Source organism: Zalophus californianus, chromosome 7 (genome assembly GCF_009762305.2).
Source record: "Zalophus californianus isolate mZalCal1 chromosome 7, mZalCal1.pri.v2, whole genome shotgun sequence".
Classification (NCBI taxonomy): Eukaryota; Metazoa; Chordata; class Mammalia; order Carnivora; family Otariidae; genus Zalophus; species Zalophus californianus.
Genome location: NC_045601.1, coordinates 64356294 through 64368928, shown reverse-complemented (window position 1 = coordinate 64368928; position 12635 = coordinate 64356294). Strand labels below are relative to the sequence as shown.

Genomic DNA, 12635 nt, shown 5'->3' with positions numbered 1-12635 from the left:
AACCTATTTTGAAAACTTTGCATTTTGCCTAACACCCCACTTTGCAATATGCTTCAGGTAAAACTTCATCTTAATGTCCTATTACACTTGCTAATATATTTGCATCTTAATCTTCTCATGCACAAATGCTCAGGTTTATATTAGATATTGCCATATCATATAAGTAAATTTTTTTCAACCTTGTCACATTAAAAACACAATTCTTCTCATTGAAAATACTTCCAGAATAATTATTATTAAAGCAGCAATAGTCATGCCAATATTTTTTTAAGGACTTTATTTATTTGAGAGAGAGAGAAAGAGATAAAAAAGGAAGGTATGTGCTATGGTGAGCGCTGTGAATTGTGCAAGACTGTTAAATCACAGATCTATACCGCTGAAACAAATAATACAATATATGTTAAAAAAAATAATAAGATAGTAGGCGGGGAAGAATGAAGTGGAGAAATCGGAGGGGGAGACGAACCATGAGAGACAATGGACTCTGAAAAACAAACTGAGGGTTCTAGAGGGGAGGGGGGTAGGGGGATGGGTTAGCCTGGTGATGGGTATTAAGGAGGGCACGTTCTGTATGGAGCACTGGGTGTTATACACAAACAACGAATCATGGAACACTACATCAAAAACTAATGATGTAATGTATGGTGATTAACATAACAATAAAAAATTTTAAAAAATGATGATTGACTCATACCATATATTATCATCTTCTATTGCTATTTCTCAAATATTTTGAAAATAAATTTTTATTTCTTAAATTTATAAATGTGTTTTAAGCTACGATGAGGGAAGAGTTCTAATATTAAAGTTGTAGGTCTCTGATAGCATCAATCAAAGTTGTTAGATAACTGAATGAATCAATGAGTCCAAAAGCCTGGGTTCTGTTTTTTTTTTTTTTCTTATAAGAAAAAAAAAATATATATATATATGTAACTTGCTGTTTGGACTCTGCCTAATATTTTCTTTTATCTCTGAAGGCTAAAATGAAGTTGCAAGTTCAAAAAAAACTCACCTGTAAGTCCCATTTTGTTTGTCAAAGTGGATAAAAAGGGTCCATTTCTATCTAAATTACCCGAGAAATTTAAAGTCAGTAGACCTGGGGCAACTGGGTGGCTCAGTCAGGTAAGCGTCTGCCTTCAGCTCAGGTCATAATCCCAGGGTCCTGGGATTGAGCCCCACATTGGGCTCCCTGCTAAGCGGAGAGCCTGCTTCTCTCCCCACTCTCCCCCTACTCATGCTCTCTCTCCCTCTTTCTCTCTCTCTCAAATAAATAAATAAAATCTTACAAAAAAATAAAGTCAGTAGACCTGACCACCTGGTGGGATTTTTCCTTACAATTTTTAGTTTCTTTTCTGGTCAAAAATGTTTATGGCAGCATTTTTATATATTCAGTAGTTATAGAAGTGAGCTGGATTCTTGTCCAAGTTTGTTTTACATTTATTCTCTGATTTTGTTTTCTTTCAGGGAAATCACCAGTACTTTTTAATTCAGTGATCTCAAATAGGAATGTTTATGTTTGCTTAAATGTATATAGTGGGTTAGCCCCTTGATGGGTATTGAAGAGGGCACATACTGCATGGAGCACTGAGTGTTGGATGAAAACAATGAATTGTGGAACACTACATCAAAAACTAATGATGTATGGTGACTAACATAACATAATAAAATTTTTAAAAAGTGTATAGTGATATTTAGAAAAGCAATCATAAAGTTGCCATCTACACTTTACAAAATACCACAATGTGTTGATAATGCATAGATGGTAATTTTTATATAATTTCTGCTGTACCTATGAGAATACACCATGTGGAAGAAATTTCTACTTTTAATATTCCTTTAATTTTTTTATTATATTTTATCAGTCCCTTTGGAAGTGGGAAGAATGCAGGTCATTCTTTTTCTCAATGATATCATGAAAGTATTTTAAATCACTGGAATTTTATTCTCTTATCATTATTATTACTAATAATGCATGTGACAAATTGAGATTGAACCTATGTACTATAAACATTGATTTAAGAAAATAAATACTCTTTACATTTAGCTGAGGAATAGAAAAAAATACCTAAAACTGTTCTAGAGTATATTTATATAAACAATTTGTTCAAAAACATGTTTTAAGATTCTGATTTTGCTTCCTCTCTTCCACATTTTCTTTTAATCTTCTGTCAATTTAGAGCACTCAAATACCTCTGCTGAGAGATAGAGAGTTCTTAACATTCCCCAAATAACTGAATAGTTTTTATCTGCTAGTTAATATACTGTAAGTGTGTATCTGGCATTTAGAAAGTAATTTATCTAGCTGGGTATTCTGGATGGCCATAGCTTCAGTAAGGGCAAAAAGCTGAATGCAGAAGTTGCGTTCAGTTAGCAAGTATATTAATATGACTACCAATCCAGATGTGGCAATTAGGAAATGAAGGACTGTGTAAGGAGAGCACAAGGTTGGCTTGAGGACAAATTCGGGTTAAATCTGGGATAACCAGAGAAATGAGATGAATGAAATTCATTTTTTGAATACTTCTTGAGCTGGGACATTTGCTATCATGTTTTTTCCTCCCCTTAATTATACCCTTGCATTGAATTAAATCTTCAATCATTTCCTATTCATTTTCTTTCTCCTGAAATGCTTATACAAGGAAATCTTCTATCAACCACATTCTCCTTCAATGCAATCTAATTTTGTAAAATTACTTTTATGTATTACAAAGTAATATTTTTATCATGGAATGTCTGGAAACAATATAACAATAGAAAGAGGAAGACAAATCACTCATACATAATCACTTAACAGTTTTTCATATTTTCTTTGTGTCTCTTGCTAAATGTATTTTTATGGAATTGTGATCATATATACATTTCTGGCTTGTCTCATTTAAAAAACATTAGCTATTTCTCTATTTTACAAACTCTTTCTAAAAACCCTGAAATAATGGATAATATCCATTTGTAGATGCCTTATAACTTAGGTGGTCCAATTTGGAAAATATAGGGTATTCTATTTTTCATCCATCCTCCGTTATCTATATTTTAAATTTCTTATGATGTCTCTCACATTACTACCTTCTCAATTCTTTCTCTACACTAAAATATCAAATACATTTAATCTTATACTAAATTCCTTGACACCAATTAGAAGATACATATATACCTTCTTAACTCTTCTGTTTCTCTCAATCTTTATCTGATCTACCAACAAATTCCTTTGGCTTGATCTAACTAGAGTCAGACTTTTAGCTTCTGATTAGGATGCAGAAAATTGGAAAGAGCATTACTCTCACCATAAAATAAGAAAAAAAGAAAATTAAAAAACTGTAACTTTTGTTGAGTCTATCAGATAGCTGAGGTCACAGAGTAGTCAAGGAGCCTGAAATCTAAGGGAAGTTGAGTGTCTCCATGGAATGACCAGGCACTAGCTTATTTGGGATAGAGAACAGAAAAAAGAACAGGCTGCCAAACTAAAGTCTCCAGCCAAGTGTAGGCTCACATGAGAGTATAAAACCCCTGAGTGTCTCAGACATAAAGGAAGATGGCACCTGTTTTCATGTTCTACTTCATGGATCTTATAGTGTGCCCCCAAAAAGGTGTTTTGGAGGGAAGAAGGCAGAAACCTAGGGAAAGCCTCCTTTTCTGCTGAGGAGAAGGCAGGGAGTTTTGACTGTATTTCTCTTTTATATGGAACAAAATTAATCCTCTGGAGGAAAGGCAGCAAAACCTGACACCCTTAGGGCACAGATAAAGAGCCATTGTATTTAAAGTAAGAGAACAGAAAGCAAAAACTGTCTTGGGGACAGGCCGGGTAAGACCCTGGGCCTACTAACTATTTCCTACCACTGGGTAGGAGGGAAAAAGAAACAGAAACAGCCACTCTCAAAACAGAGAGCCTGCCTAAGATTGGAATAAACAAGGACAAAGGGAATAGCCCACATTCCTTACCACAAAGCCAGCAGGAAGAGAGTGGCAAGTTCCAGCCGTTTATCTCCAGAGGAGGAGGAAACATGGGATCGATAGGGAAAGATGAAGACTGAAAGTGGAATACAAATCATGAGAAAAATCCTCCAGGAATCCATGTCACACCCTAAGCACAAAGTACGCTGACAAGAATTTGAAGATACGGTACAACAAAAACCAAACTAAAATTAATTTCTGATTAGATTGATTTAATTCCTATAATAATGGTTTCATAGAAGTGACATGCCTAGTTCTAAGCATAAATACAACTTCTATTTCAATTTCTACTGTCTTACACACAATGACAAGCCTCTCATTGCAAACTACAAGACATACCAAAAAGGAAGGGGATGTGGTGAGGGGCAGTTGTCAAGAGAAAGAAAACATCAGAACCCAACTCAGATATGATAGTCTTTTGAAAACATCGGACAGGGAAATTAAAATAGTTACTCAGTATGTTAAGAGTTCTGGTGGAAAACATGGGCAACATGCATGAATTTTAGCAATGAGGTGAAAATTATAAAAGGGAGTCAAATGGAAATGGTAGAAATATGAATAGTTAACATAAATGAAGAACGTCTTTGGCAGACTTGTCAGTAGATTTATCATTGACTACAAAGGTACATGAAGAAATTTCAGGTGGGAGAGTGATAGAACTTTCATTGGGCAGACAGTTACATGTCTGTGCATTTATCAAAACTCCTGAAATTTATACTAAAAAGAGTGCGTTTTACTAAGCTTAAAATAAATTCTGTGTGTGTGTGTGTGTGTGTGTGTGTGTGTGTGTGTGTGTCTTTAAATTCTAACCATTATCTCTGCAGCTACCATCTTTGTCCAAGTCACATACCATCTCTATCTGGAATATATAAATAACTGGACATTGATGGTACTGCTGACAAAAAAATGAAATGCCAGTTCTAAATTGGGAGTCAGTAAGGTACAAGGTGCATCTTAAATTTGAAAGCATTGTGAGGCACAAATCACAAGATGTCTAGCCTTTCTTCGTCAAGTTCATGAAGAGCCTGCTCTTCTTACTTAAATGTCTCTCAGCAGGAAAAACTTTTACCTCCTTCTCCTTGCTATAATTTTGGGTCATTTTTTGCTATTTCAACTCCCCCCACCTCTACTATCTAAATTCTGAATCTTCATTTTTACTCATTTTTCTCCAAGAGCTGCTTTTACTAATTTCCTTTTCTCATGCAGCCAATGACTAAGGTAGTGAGAAATGACTTCCATGAAAAATTTAGATTTAACCAAAAATTTGTTTTTAATTCGGCATGCCAGAAGCTATTCCCCTTAAGTTTATTTCTCTTATGACACAGGCTTGTCTTAAAATATAGGCCCTTCTTTTCCTTACAACATTACAGAACACCCTCTTTCTATAGAAGGCATTACAGTTTTATTTTCCTGTACTTAAAACACTTTCTTATTCATACATTAGGGTAAGATGGTTTATAAATTCAACTTTTCCTTATCGCTGTCTTGTTTCATACTTATTTGGAGTATAAAAAACAACCCGAATGCAACTTTTTCTAGATTTAGAAAATTACTGTCAAAATATCTCTTCTATATAACATTTGTTAAAAAAGAAAAAGAAAGAAAAAAAGAAAAAAGAAAAGAAAGAAAATTAATTCTTGAGACTTCTTGCTAAATGACAATACCATTAAAATTTCCCAGGTGTCCTGTTCCTCTTTCACTGATTAAACTTTTCCAAAATAAATACTATTTCTCATGTCAGATCTCTTGCTTTTAGTCATCTAAGTTGATGTATAGATGTCTCTTGAATTTATTGTTTTTGAATTTATACTTAGGGTCTATCTTTTCTTCTAAAGTGCGTCTTAATCCAAAATTATCCCACACTAAAGTGTCTATCCCAACTGCAGTTCTAGAAAGAGTTAAAATATTTTCCTATTCTTTTCATTGTGCTTTTACTTTATCTTTCTCCCTTTCACTTTCTACCATTTTGGATTTTTACTCTCTTTTTGTTTTTATTCTCTTTGAAAGTTTCCATTGTAAATTAATCCTTACCATTTAAAAGGGCTGAAGAGGGGCACCTGTGTGGTTCAGCCAGTTAAGTGTCTGCCTTTGGCTCAGGTCAGGACCCTGGAGTTGCTGCATCTAGCAGGGCATTGGGCTCCCTGCTCAGTGGGGAGTCTGCTGCTTCCTCTCCCTCTGCCCCTCCCCCTTGCTACTGCTTTCTCTCTCATTCACTCTCTGTCTCTCAAATAAATAAAATCTTTAAAAGATAAAAGGGCTGAAGCCATGAACCTTAGAAATATATTGTTGAAATAAACTATTTTTCTGAGAATGTTCAACAGTAAAATAAATCAAACATCTCAGTTTTTTTTTATTTCTATCAAAAGTATAGCTCCACCAATCCACCTTGCTCATTATTATAAATTAACCTTCCCATTAACAGAGATGTTACATTCTTATAGGACTATTCATTTATTTTGTATTAAGCTTTGCAAAATATGTATGTAGAAATATAAATTTGGCTATATTATGTCCTTTCTAGAATATGAGAAGTATTAAGTACTTCATGTTTAATCCATTTAATATATGTAATAGACTAGTTAATTTTAATAAATTGAGTAATAATATAACAATAAATTTTAAGTCAACAAAAGAGGTAGAATTTCAAAATTGGACACTTGCTCAATTGAAGATACTTCAATACTTTTCTGTTTTCTTTGTTCAAATCTATTTTACCCTGTCATCACTTTTATTAGAGGCACATTTTGTCCTGTCTGCCTAAACAAAAGTCTTTTGATTTTAAAAATGAATCTCTAAAAGATAGATAAATATCCTGAGTATCTCCTTTATATATACTGCCAAGATTTTTATCATGAAGCATTTATAGAAGTATCAGTATTATGAAACTTGAACAAGATATTTTGGCAACTTCCTTCATTTGCACTTAAGTACGGAAAGTTCCCAAGGTACATAAGCAAGTTTGTTGCTAATGTGCTTTTAGTTGCTTGGTAGTACTTATCACATTTTAAAGAAAAATAATTTTATGTCATAGTTAGATTCTCATATTAGGTTTCTGTGTGTAACCAGTAATACTTTGCTGTGCAATTTAGTAGAAAGAAGAATTACTATATTAGCAAATAGAAACATTCCACTAAAATAATTTGATAAGATGTGGATATTTTCTTTTCCTTGAGTTATGGTGTTTGAAATATGTATACATTTATATGTGTATGTAATATATTATATTAATGTAATATAATATATTATTTTTATTTAAAGAATTAATGTAATAAATTCAATGCAAAGTGTTTCAAATACTTGATGGTAGTATTTGACTACTCTGTACTACCTCTGATATGTTGCAATATGATAAAACAGGCATATTTAGAAAATTCTAAATTAATCTCTAATAAGATTAATTGATTAAACTATAACATAAAATAATTTTAAAATAACTATTTAATCAAAATAAAATACAAATTATGGCCGTTATAATTAAGAAACTTGCAGTTAATGTTACCAGTTTCTGGCAAATTCAGATAAATTTAGTGTTAAAAAAAAATCTGCCACTGAAATAACTATGAGATTTCACAATGTGAGCTGGAGATAACTAATGCTTCAGATGGAGTTTCCTGATTATTAAAAGTGTGCTTTTTATCAGTTATCTATGGTATTTAGCTTTATTCACAGCAATTACTACTTTTTAGTTAGACGATTATTTTTACAATTTTTACTATATTCTCAAAGGAATGAAGTAGAAATAAAAATCAAAATTTTAAGACTAAATTTGAAGATTTCAGAGGAATATTTGTAAAACATTGGTCTAATGTTTAGTAGTCTCAGTTTTTTGTGTTAACTGGAAACCTTGGTCAATTCTTGGTTCAACAAAGTCAGGTATTAAGCAAAAGAGAATCATTTTTCCTTAAACCCTTAAGAGAAGTGAAATTTAGAAATGTTACAGTATGATGAATATGTATTAAATACCATGCTGTCTTTAAATAGGAATTAAGAAATTAAAATTGTGATAATGTGATATAAACAAGGTAATTTATGTTGCCCTTCCCAGGTTACATCTCTTCCTGCTAGAGCATTCGCCTAAGAATTTAGAATGGTCCAGGTATGGCAGAGGCCATGCTACTAGAAATGGCTAAATACAAGAAAAACCTGGTTTCTCATGTGCCAGTTTAGATTAATTGGTAATGCTCACCCAAGAGCTATGTGAAAGATTCTTAATCTATGTCATGTTTCCATGGGAAAGAACACTAAATTAGTGATATCAGCTCTGAGTGACAGAGAAGAATTTGTGCCACACATACTGTGTATTTATTGCTTTTCCTAAGATCTACTTTTTTAAAGATTCCAATATCTTTCTTTATGAGGTTTGGTGAGAGATACCCAAGGTTGGAGATACAATGAATTTTCCCAAGGATTATCTTCATAAGGAAGCAAAACAATGTCTATATGTGGGTATAGAAACATTCTATGGGGGAAAGGAGTTATTGAAGATTTTTACAGGCAGGGCTGATAGGACTAGAACAAGGGGATTCTGAACAAATTCTAATTTGTGCAGGCAGTGGAGACTGATGAATCCATTTGCAAGTATGTGTGCCAGTTTCAGCCATTCAGTGCTAAAGATCAAGCCACCTGAGAAGTTCGTAGATTAAAACAACTGTTTAAGCTAGAGAGTCTATAGAATAACCACTTGATCTGGGCTCAGATAGCTAGTGGTTGTAATCTCATCTAAGATTACCTAAGCTCTAAGATCTAAGATGTGGCTATAGTTATCTGGTTGTTTCCACTTTGGATTGAATGAGGCAAGATAGCCTCACTTAACGCATCTAGCAGTGGGTGCTAGAAGCTTGGGCACTTCAGGTTTCCTCTATATAACCTCTTGTAAGTCAAATTGGATTTCTAACATGCCATTCTTAGAAAATTGTTCCAAAAGGGCTAATGAAGAAACTGCAGAGTGTTCTTAAAGCCTAAACTGCAGAACTCATACAATTGTCACTTCCTTTTTATTCTATAAGTCAAATTGATTTCCTAAGTCCAACTGCAATTCAGTGGGTAGGAGAATAGATTCCACCCCTTGATGGGACAAATTACAAAATATTGTGACCACAATTAGTCTACCAAAAGGACCATCATACTGCTGGCAACTTACAGGTGCACAAAAACTTTTTCAAAAATAGTTTTCATGAGGCTAGAGAGGAAAATCATTAGTCAAAGTTTTAAGAAAATTAAGAAAAACCTAGGGATACATTTCTTTCTTCTATATGCAAATTTAACTTTAGGATTCATTTCTTATTTATCTTTCAACCAATGCAAGAGTATCTGTCATATAGTGGGTGGGAAATAAATATATGTTGAGTTAATAATAAATGAATTTGAAATGTATAACTTTGATTATGAGTTTTTTTAAAGCAGTGTTCTGTTATTTTCTATGCCTCTTAGTCTAAAAAACAACTTTACTATTAAATGCTATGGCATACATTTGAATTGAGCCGTTTGAGACCTACATATGGTGATGTTTTAATCAGATGAGCAAGAGAGCCTTATGTGCATTCAGTATGTTACCAATGTTAAAGGCAGTGAACTGCAAATTGGATAAAAATTGTCATAGTATACTTTCTATTTTTATAGTAGCACCCACTACAAACTAAGTAGCATAGGTCACTTGCATTTCTATGTAGAACTTCTCATAATGATCATATTATTTATGGCCAAGCACATTTTAAACTTAACTTTTAAATGTGATGCAAGTACTACAAATATTTCTAATGGGAGTGTTGCCACTTGGAATTCGAATTTCAAATTCAACTACTACAAACTAAGTAGCTCATTAGGCAGGGGAAGAATTGTAGGTGTGTATTTACCACCTGGATGGAATAACTGTGGATGACAAGAAAAAAAATCAAGTGTACAAATTAATGACAATTTTAAAACTTTTTGAGGAAAATCGAATTAGTTTATTTTCGGGTAACTTTTAAAATATCATTGTCAGATAAAATTGTAGCTTGTCCGTCATAATGAAGATTTAGTTGGATGTACCCTCAGTATTTTAAATGAGTCTATCATGTTATCAAGGACATATATGGGTCTATAAGCTAATTAGAAATATGGTTAATATCAAGTTATGAAAGTATGCATCAGTGATTTAAAGAAGTTTAGAAATCAACAAAGCCTAGTTAATTGAAAACACTACACTGTATAACTCAACTAATTTACAGAAAACTTATTTTTTCAAGTACTTCAATAAAGTGTAATCAAGCCTCCTCAAAGTTAAGGCATAATCCACAGTATCATGAATTAGTTATAAAATTCTAAGTCTATGATCTTATCCAAACAGTATCAATTAACAGAGATACTTGTTACTTTATGCAGATTTTCTATAGTAGATTAGAGTTAATTAATTTTGTAATTTCCTCTGAACAACCACTATTAACCAAGCAAATGAGTTAAGTGACCACACTTGCCCTTAGAATTCTGAAGCATTCAGTACAATATTTCTTTGAAGTCCTCTTTCTTATTATCTCCAGGACCACAATTCCTATAATGCACCAAATAAATTCCTCTCAACAGAAAAATCGTCAGCCTTACCTTCATTTAATTGCAAGCCACTTTCTACCTTTGAAGGACTTCCCTCCACTTCTCTTTGAGTTTAAGTCGTGGCCGGACACATGCTCTCCTAATGCTGGTCTCAAAATCGATTATCCTCTGGAATCATTTACTATTTAAACTGTATTCTTTGTGGATATTCCAAATATTTTTTGAAACACATTGTGGCAGACATTTTTAGAAAATCATCTCATATATGTTCTTAATTCCGTTTGCATTTAAGCAAGGCCAGGATTTCAGATTAGAGCACAGACGTTATAATCTTTTGTAAATTTGTAACAAATGTAAACTGACTAAATAATGAAACACATAAAATTAGCATAAATATAAAAGTGATGTTTCCTTTAAATGACATTGACAATGAATTGATATGAATTTGTGTTCTTATATAAAGTTAAACAAAGGAAAGGTAGATGATATGTAATCTGTTTTCAATAGCATATGAAAGCACTGAATTGAAAAAAATAAAGCATGAACGTAATGATAGTTATTTGATTCTCCACTTGATCCAATCCAGTATGTAGAGCAATATTCTATGGCATAATTGTATTAAACTACACCAGGAAGGTCATACAGCTCTCTTCTACCCTCCCAAACTCTCCTTTCATTCATACTTTTGCCCTTTATGTACTTTGGAATATGTATCCTCACCATAAATTTTAATAGCAAGTAATGGTAAATAGAGGTAATACAGAGGAAATGATAGATTCATCAAAATGTTAAAATACAGAAGGAATGTGAGAGGTGGTATGGAAAAGATGTAGAGAAGAAAACATAACATTGAAACAAACCAACAAATGAAAAACTTTTTTTTTTAATTAATCTTCAGCCATAATGAGGCCCCTTTGAGTTCCTAAAACCTTTGCTTTCTTTCCCTTTTGCTCACGTTTCATTGTTCCTTTCTGTTCTGGAGACAAGGTTGTTTCTAAGTTTTCTTGTGGAAGCTACCTCTGTTTACATGATCATTCAGTGAATTGCTTTCTTTAGGTTGTCCCCGTTGTTTCAGCTTTCTTTTGTGTGGTTCATAGCTGAGCGGATAAGATCAAGTTCCTTTGAAACCAAACACTGGTGTCCTGTGGGAGATGGGAGTATGCACTGCTTCAGCTGTCTTTCAAATGTTTTCAGATAGACACTGCTGACTGTCTATGTGACATCTATTTTATCCTTCTGCCACATTTGAATTCCTTCTCCTGTTGCAGTTCAATCTCTACCCCAGGTGATACTGGGAAGGTGATATCCATTCCTAACGTCATGGAGACATTCTGATAAATTGAAGCTAATCCTAGAAATCTCATTTCCTTAAGCATTATACTCTCACAGCTGGGTGTTTAACAAATTCTGTACAATGACATGCAATGGAAAGTCCATGAGGGACTCTGGGAATAGTTCCCCCTATTTTTCTGCCTAGACACATACCTGAATATGGCACTGCAATGGCTGCAAATTTCCTCCTGTCAGCCTGGGCATAGTCACCCTGTGGAGAAGAGGACAGCAGAAATGTGAACCATCATGCTTATGTACTTCACTTCCTCTGCATTTCTGTTATGCAAAAGACCATCCTTCTCACTGTTAGATCATTTTGAAAAAGTGATTTTGTCTGAGCAGGACATTTTAATTGATATAAATTAATAACCCAATAATTCCAAATCTGTACAGTAAGTTTGCACATAGTTTTCCTTTTCAAATCATAATGGCAAGAGTCCCCAGGAAACCAATTTTTTAAAATTAGAAAACCTTAAAGTGTCCTTATTTTCTTGTGGTTGCTCCCAAGTAGGTTTTTCACATAATAAATCAACACATCAGTCTTTCAACCACAGTCACCGCACAGGCACTTACTCAGGTTTTGTTTCTGCTTGTCCAATTCCTCTTCCCACTAAACTGCACAGAGAAGTATCAACATTGATGATGTCCATCAGGAAATCAACGATTGTAAAGGTTGCCATGTTGGAACCTTGCCAAGTTTTCAGTCCTCCAGCTGCACTGCTGCGTTTTGTACAGAAGCAAAACTCATTCTCTTCAATTCTGTACCATATTTTGTTTCCTCATTTCCAAAGCAGATCTAATGCTGCCCAAAATTTTTCTGTATGTTTCTG

At 33.6% G+C, this 12635-nt stretch overlaps 1 pseudogene; it reads right to left on the bottom strand.

The window, feature by feature from the left end:
• Positions 1 to 12485, bottom strand: part of LOC113927896 — a 38627-nt pseudogene extending 26142 nt beyond the window's left edge.
• Between the last annotated feature and the right edge of the window lie 150 nt (positions 12486 to 12635).